This window comes from Equus przewalskii, chromosome 7 (assembly GCF_037783145.1).
Source record: "Equus przewalskii isolate Varuska chromosome 7, EquPr2, whole genome shotgun sequence".
Classification (NCBI taxonomy): Eukaryota; Metazoa; Chordata; class Mammalia; order Perissodactyla; family Equidae; genus Equus; species Equus przewalskii.
The window spans coordinates 7,608,567-7,616,997 of NC_091837.1; the positions used below are offsets into that span (position 1 = coordinate 7,608,567).

Here is an 8,431-nt window from a genome sequence, read left to right on the forward strand (position 1 = left end):
TGTCAAGAATCTACACTAGTTGCAGGTCCACAGATCAATGGAACAGAATTGAAAGCCCAGAGATAAAACCACACATCTATGGACAGCTAATCTTCGACAAAGGAGCAGAGGGCCTACAATGGAGAAAAGAAAGTCTCTTCAACAAATGGTGCTGGGAAAACTGGACAGCCACATGCAAAAGATTGAAAATTGACCATTCTTTTTCACCACACACCAAAATAAACTCAAAATGGATCAAAGACCTAAAGATTAGGCCTGAGACAATAAGTCTTTTGGAAGAGAATATAGGCAGTACACTCTTTGACATCAGTTTCAAAATAATCTTTTCGGACACTGTAACTCCTCAGTTGAGGGAAACAATAGAAAGAATAAACAAATGGGACTTCATCAGACTAAAGAGCTTCTTCAAGGCAAGGGAAAACAGAATTGAAACAAAAAAACAGCTCACTAATTGGGAAAAAATATTTACAAGCCACTTATCCGACAAAGGGTTAATCTCCGTAATATACAAAGAACTCACACTGCTTAACAACAAAAAAACAAACAACCCGATCAAAAAATGGGCAGAGGACATGAACAGACATTTCTCAAAAGAAGATATGAATATGGCCAATAGACACATGAAAAGATGTTCATCATCGCTAATCATCAGGGAAATGCAAATCAAAACTACACTAAGATATCACCTTACCCCCGTTAGATTGGCAAAAACATCCAAAACCAAGAACGACAAATGTTGGAGAGGTTGTGGAGAAAGAGGAACCCTCATACACTGTTGGTGGGAATGCAAACTGGTACAGCCACTATGGAAAACAGTATGGAGATTTCTCAAAAAGTTAAAAATAGAAATACCCTATGACCCAGCCATCCCATTACTGGGTATCTATCCTAAGAACCTGATCTCAGAAATCTCAAGAGTCCGTTGCACCCCTATGTTCATCGCAGCATTATTTACAATAGCCAAGACGTGGAACCAGCCTACATGCCCAGAAACTGATGACTGGATAAAGAAGATGTGGTATATATACACAATGGAATACTACTCAGCCATAAAAAAAGACGAAATTGGCCCATTCACAACAACGTGGATGGACCTCGAGGGCATTATGTTAAGAGAAATAAGTCAGTCAGAGAAAGACGATCTCTATATGACTCCACTCATAGGTGGAAATTAGTATATTGAGAAGGAGATCTGATCGGTGGTTACCAGGGAAAAGGGGGGGTGGGGGGAGGGTATGGAGGGGGAAGTGGTGTACCCACAACATGACTAACAAAAATGTACAGCTGAAATCTCACAAGGTTGTAATCTATCATAACATTAATAAAAAAAAATAAAAAAAAAAAAAAAAAAAGAATCTACACTAGTTGCTTCAAGGAGGGTCTGTGACTAGGAACCAATAAACTGGAAAACGGCGGCTGCTTTGGCCTGGGTGGGTTCTGGGTGTGGGGCGCCTCCTGCATTGACACCTTGGATGGCTGGTGGCAGAGACCAGGGCTCGCCCTTGGGGGCCTGGAGGGTGAGGAAGGAGGGGACGCGGGAGCAGTATTTAGACACCTGTAGCTTGTGCATTGACATGAGTTTGGCTGCACAGTTTCTCACAGCACTTGAGGCAAATGACCCCGACATTTTGAAGAGTTTAATCGCGAGAGGTGAGGCAACCAGGATATGCACGTGTGGGGTGCAGGGGACGTGGAGGTGACAGGGTGGGATCTGAGACCCCAGAAGACCGTGGTGCCTCAGCAGCTCTGGGCCTGTTTCAGCCCCCAAGATGTGCCCCATGGCTTGCAACCTGGTCAAGTCGTGCTAGGTGAGGAGATGTGCGGGAAGGTGGTGATTCTGGGAGGTGAGTGGGCCACCTTGGGTCTCCTCTCCAGCCCAGAGCCTGAGCTGGAGGCTGCCCCTCTACAGACCTGACAGCGCCTGCATCCGAGGGCAGCTGGCTCTGGGACCCACCTAGTGTGGAGAACCCCACTGCTTTGTGGCATCAACTGTTGAGGCCAATGTGCCCACATGCCAAAAAGCAGAGGGGCCAAGGGGGATCTGAGAGACCCCCAGAGGCAGCACGAGTGAGGGACCCAAATTTGGGGTTGGGAGACGTGGATTTGAAGGTTGGCTTTGCCAGTTGTTAGCCACAAGTGGGCTGAGTAACTTACCCTGTCTGGGTCTCAGTTTCCTCATCTGTAAAATGGGGAGAATAACATCCAGGTTTTCCAAATTATACAACTGATACAGCTTGGAAATTTGGAAAATACAGAAATGTGTTAAGAAGGAGGAAAAAATCCTGTCACCCAGAGAACTACTGTTAATATTTACTGTCTCTTCAGAGAAATACATTAAAAAATAACTAAAAATGGGTTTATACCATATATATACCCCTTTGTAACCTACCTTATTCACTTATCATGTGATAAATATTTTCCCATTTTGGTAAAGTTCTGAATTTAGGTTGTTTGTAATATTCATAGCATTAGGAAGAAGTTAGTAGTGAAGATCTTTTTATTATTATTATTATTATTATTTTATTTATTTATTTATTTATTTATTTAGAGGAAGATTGGCCTTGAGCTAACTGCTGCCAATTCTCCTCTTTTTGCTGAGGAAGACTGGCCCTGAGCTAACATCCGTGCCCATCTTCCTCTACTTTATATGTGGGACGCCTGCCACAGCATGGCTTGCCAAGCGGTGCCATGTCCGCACCAGGATCCAAACCGGCGAACCCCGGGCCGCCAAAGCGGAACATGTGCACATAACCGCTGTACCACCAGGCTGGCCCCATGAAGCTCTTTATAAATAAATCTTTGTATACACCCACAATCTTTTCCATAGGATAAAATTCTAGAAATGGAGGTTTTTTCCTAAAGGAGAAGGCGTGTGTTGCGTCTTCTGATTCCTTTTATAGTGTAAGTGCTCCTCAAGGTCAGAATTTAACTCCACCAGCTGTGGATGAATGTGTCCATTTCCCCACATTCTTGCAACATTGGCCGTTAATAATTTAAAAGACTCTTGCCATCTTTTTAATGGAAAATATTTATTATGTTTTACATTGGATTTCTTTTATCACTGGCGAGATTAGAACTTTTTTATGCTAATTGGCTATTTTAATGTTTTGTTTGTTTAGTGCCTCCTGGTATCTCTTGCCCATTTTCTAGAAAAGTGTTTTTCTTTTTGATTTATAAGTGCTCTTTACATATTAAGCACATTGACCTTTTCTGTCATATCTGTGGCAAACATTTTCCTGAGTTGGTAGTTTGCCTGTTATCTTTGCTTTTTGACTTAGTGTTATGTTGTCACATTTGGGGGGCTTTACTTTTGAATTCTCTGTTGCTTTTATGCTTAACATACCCCATCCTAGGGTACACTGGATGTTCACCTCTCCTTTCCCCTACTTTGTTCCTGCAATGCCCTTATTCCTTTGTCTGTGGACCACCCTTGGCTATCTCAGAGCAGCTTGACGGGGGGGGAACTGAACACAAACTTGCCCCCCAGTTCTAAGGGTGCTGGAGCTCCAGGAGCTGAGGGCAAGAGTTGACTTCAGTGTCCAAGGGAAAGGGAAGCCCAGGTCTGACCCAGCCTGTCCTCACCCCTACCGAGATGGCCAATGTGCCGACACCTGGACAGACGAGGGCAGGGTACTGGGCCTGGAGAGGCAGCCCTGGGGGCAGGTCTGAGAGCAGAAACTGGTCGACACAGGAACATACGCTGAGTTCCAGGGCTACACCTAGAGCCTCTTGGCTTCCATCCCTGGGGGCTCCAGGAGGGGGAGCAGCAGGCCACAGGACAGCCCTGGGCTTGGCCCCCTCTGTGGAGCCTCCCTGAGCCCCCGTGGAGGCCCCCTCTTGCTTCCATCATGACTGGAAGTAGGAGCTGCCAAAGTTCATCAGCCCTCACCAGCTGTACGTGGAGTTTGGGGGGACCATGACTGACCCTGACGGCAACCCCAAGTGGCTGACCAAGGTACAGTGTGCCCAGGGGATGGGGGGGAGGGAGGGGAGACGGCCGTGGTCCAGTGCTCGCTCACCACCCCTCCCCGACAGATCAACTACAGGGGCGAGGTGCCCAGGAGCTACTACCTGCGCAACCAGGTGAGGACGCACACAGTACGAGAACACGGCGACTGTGGGCTGCGACTCCTACCTGCACGTGGAGACCCAGATCCTGTTCCTGGGCTGCATGCTCAGGTGAGGATGATCGCCACTCCACTCGTGGGCACAGCTGGGAGGGGCCTGGAGCCCAGGGAGGTGGTCGTCAGTGGGGCTCGGTCCCCTGCAAGTGGCAGTTCCCCGAAAACCAGGCAGGGAGAGCAGCAGCTAGCGGGGGAGATGACGGAGGTGCTGCCAGCTGGTGCCCACATGGTGCCCAAGGACAGAGGGCTCACCTGCCTCAAGGCTGGTGTCCGTAAGCGCTGGCAGAAAACAGCTCCACCTGGAGCTCCACCTAGGCAGCTGCTTCGAAGTACATCCAGGTCCCGCCAGGCAGGTGGGGGCCTCTGGCTCCGGTAGGCACAGAGTATGGCTGGCTCTGGCCTCTCAGGTGTGGCACCAGCACCCTGGTCTGGGTGCTCACACAGGAATTTACCATCATGGAGGTCAGGTCCTGGGTGGGGCGTCCTGTCTGAACGTCTGTCCCTCAATGCTGACGTTCTGATGTTCAACCACACCTACAACCTGGTTCATTCCAAACGCATCAGCCACACTATGGAGGTGCTGCTCCCAGATCAAAACTTCGTGGAGAAGATGGAGACACTTGAGGCGAGCCTTGTGGCTCCCACACCATCCTCTGATCTCTGGGTCCACAGTGAGTTCACAGCCTTCCCTGGCCAGACCCCCCCCCACCCCCAACCTCCCCAGGGATGAGGATCCTACAACAGCCAGTCCCAGCCCATCAGTCATAGTGGGTCTGCACCTTAGGAACTGCTGGGACAGTGTCCCTGTGGTGGCCGGATAACCACAGCAAAGCAACAGAAACACTCAATCCCCGTTATTACCTCCTGTGACCTCAAGTTCAGCAAAAACTATAGGCCTTTTTCTATGAACCAATATCAAGTCATGAATTACTGTTCTGAAATATACGGTGTTAATAGAAAATTTGAGGTACAGTAAGACCAACAGATCAGGAAATGATTTCCATTGAAAAGGTCATTTATTACTCACAGCTCCCAAGAGGAGGGAGCAAGCCATGCTCGGGGGTGGGCCACACAGGGAAGCACCAGGATTGGGCATGAGGTGGGGGGAGAGGGAGGAATTGCGGGCAGGAGACTTTATTATGGTTTCCACAGGAAGGAGTGGGTGAGGCAGGGTAAGCAGCTTTAGGATGGGCTGGTTTGAATAATTTCTGGGGCATTTGGGTTGTCCCGTGGTCTGGTACCCAGCCCTGAGGGGAATGGGGCGGGGGTATAGTGGCCCTGAGTGTGAGAGCCTGATCCAGGAGGTGGTTGGGATGTGAGATCTGAACTGGTTGCTTTGAATGTGAAAAGCACACTCCTGGGTGAATTGTTTTCCATCTCTAGGAACTGGCTATCCCCTGGAGAGGCAGTCCCTCCAGGGTCAGAAGGCCCCACGCTCGAAGTGTCAGAATACAGAAAACAGAAGTCAGGGCTCATAGAGCGGCCCAGGAAGCGGGTGTGCAATTGCTGCTCTGAATAGAAATTCAAGTTCGCATCTAGAAGAGCATTCGACTCTTGATTCTGTCTTCTACACGCACACTTTCCTTCCCAGTGTTAGGACATCTGAGAATATGTTCCCTGTCTGGGTCTCCAGCCAAGCTCCTGATTAAGATTTCAGACGCAGCCTTTCACTGTGCTGGCCTCAGGCCCCGCAGCCCCACTAGGATGACATGGTCCTCTGGTCAGCCCGCTGGGTCTGGCTGTGCTGTCAGCAGAGATTGTGCCTGAGCACCTCCCCATTTGCACACATTGCCCCAGCTTGCTGTCAATGCAGTAGCCCCACCTGACACTGACACTTTTGCCCTCATTGGCCACTTTGTGTTCAGCATGTCTTGATCTTGGTGAGCCCACACTGGCTCCCAGGACTCACTGCCTTCATTTTTAAGGGCTCGCCATCCACCCCTACTCAATAATCTACTCCAGAATTTTGATAGCAAGTTTATTCAACTCATTCCGAAATCCATCAGCTGGTTCCTCTCATCCTCCGTGATTCTGCCATGTTCTCCTGCCCAGATGGCACCAAGGAGATGACGGAGGTAGCTGGAGAAATGCCACATGAGCTGTAGCCCAGTGGGGCAGGGGAGGGCACCAGGGAGCCAAGGTGAGGACAGAGGGGTCTCCCTGGCTCTGGTCCCTTGGTCCCATGATCTGCTCCATCCCACTCACCACCCATCCACTTCCAACATCGCCTTCGCCACAGTCTACCTGGCAACAGGCTAAAGGCCAGAGCCACCAGCCAGATAATGGCAGTTCCACAGCTGGCTCCACCTGCCTCCTCTCCCCCTCCTACTGCTCAGAGCATCCACCCCAGGCTCACCCTGCCCTGCCCCAACCCTCTGTCTTTGCTCAAGTTGTCCCCCTCCTAGAAGGCCTGTCTTTCTCCTCTCTGTCCAGATTTTTCCTGCAGCAGGCAGGCTGAACCAGAGTTAGGGCATGTGCTTGGCCTGTGATTTATACCCGTGAGATTCTCCCTTTTTATTGTACAATTCTGGGAGCTCTCACAAACGTTCCTGTAGCCACCACCACAATCAGGGCACAGAGCACCTCCATCACTGCCCAAACTCCCTCCTGCTGCCCCTTTGTCATCAAGCCCTCTCCCACCCCTAGCCCTGACACCTGCTGATCTGTTCTCCATCCCTACAGTTTTGACTCTTCCAGAATGCCCCATAAATGGAATCAGACAGGATGTAGCCTTTTGAGTCTGGCTTTCTCCACACGGCATAACGCTTCTGAAATGCATCCGTGTCATTGCATGTGTCAATGGTTGGTTCTTTTTTGTGGCTGAGTAGTATTCCACGGCATGGCTGTACCGCACTCAGCTTATTGGTTCCCCAGTTGAAGGCTAGTTGTGCTGTTTCCAGTTGGGGGCAATTACTAACAAAGCTGCTGTAAGCATTCGCATACAGGTTTTTGTGTGGTCCTGTTTTCATTTCTCCAGGGTAAATACCCAGGAGCAGGATTGCTGCTGAGTCACGGGAAGGGTTTGTCTAATTTTATTGGAAACCGCCAAACTGCTTTGCAGAGAGGGGTAGAGCCGTTTGCGTTCCCACCAGCAGTGTATGAGCATTCCAGTTGCTCCACGTCCTTGCCTTGTTATCCTGTTACTTTGATGTCAGCCATTCTGATAGGTATGTGGTTGTCTCTCTTTGGGGTTTTAATTTACATTTTCCTAATGACTAGTCATGTTGAGCATCTTTGTGAACAGGGCATGCTCTGTGAGATGAGACAGACCCGAGTTCAAGTCCTGTTTCTGGCGCTTACTGTGTGGTTTTGATCAGATCTCTCGGAGCCTCCATTTCCTTGCTGGCAAATGGGGAAGATAACGGTATATGCCTCATAGAGTCATTGCTGTAAAGATAAATGAGGATAAATGAGGTACACAGCGAGCACACAGGGAAAGGCAGCTGCTATTGGGAGCTAATAACCATGTTGGAACCTACCAGAGACCCACCCACACTGGACCCACACACCTGGCCCAGGCAGCTTCATCTCACCTGCTGAGCTCGCCCTGGCTGCCCCCCAGGCCCCTCTGTCAGCTCCTCCAGCTCTGATCTCCAGAGGTGCTCTGGGTCTGATGCTCCCCACCTGCTCCCCCAGCTGGCTTCTGGCTCCACTCCCAGCTTGGGCCAACCCCACCCCTGATCTTTTGCCTCAGTAACCCCTTTACACCTGCCCCCTAATTTGACCTTCCCTTTTGCCCTGTTGCTGGATTTTCTTCTCTTAATTCAGCAGACAGCTCAGAGCATCTGCTCTCCCCAGGCCGTGTGAGAGTCATCCCCCCCATCCCATCCTGCAGGGACCCCGGGGCCGGATCCGGGGCATGTGCCTTCTGTTCTCTGTGGTCTTTGTCCTGCCTATGCCAGTTCCGCGTCCATTGCATCCACTGCCATTAGTTTGTGAACTTCTATATCTTTCCATGGACTCTTTCCTTGGAGTGGTGAGTGCCCCTTCAGACCTGGGAGAGTCATCGTATTAAATGGTTTTGTATCCATCCCAGTTCAATAAACATCACGGAGAGGTAGCAAACGACAGCCGCCCACTGGAGCCCTGGACGTTGGGCATTGGGCCTGTAAACCGTCTCCAGCCCGCAGGACATCCCCTATTCTGAGGGTCAGCAGAGCCTCAGCTATGGCGGCAACGGTTCCAGCAGCAGGCCAGCAGCCCCTCGTGCAGTAAACATCCAGCTCAGTGGCACTTGCCTTCCTGCCACCCTGGCCAGGCCTGGGGGCACCCTCTCACCCCAAGTCTGCAAGATAACCCTACCCTGC

At 50.3% G+C, this 8,431-nt stretch overlaps 1 pseudogene; it reads left to right on the plus strand.

The window, feature by feature from the left end:
- The first annotated feature begins 1,574 nt into the window (after nt 1-1,574).
- LOC103548106 (putative SEC14-like protein 6) lies at nt 1,575-6,229 on the plus strand (annotated as a pseudogene).
- The last annotated feature ends 2,202 nt before the right edge of the window (nt 6,230-8,431 follow it).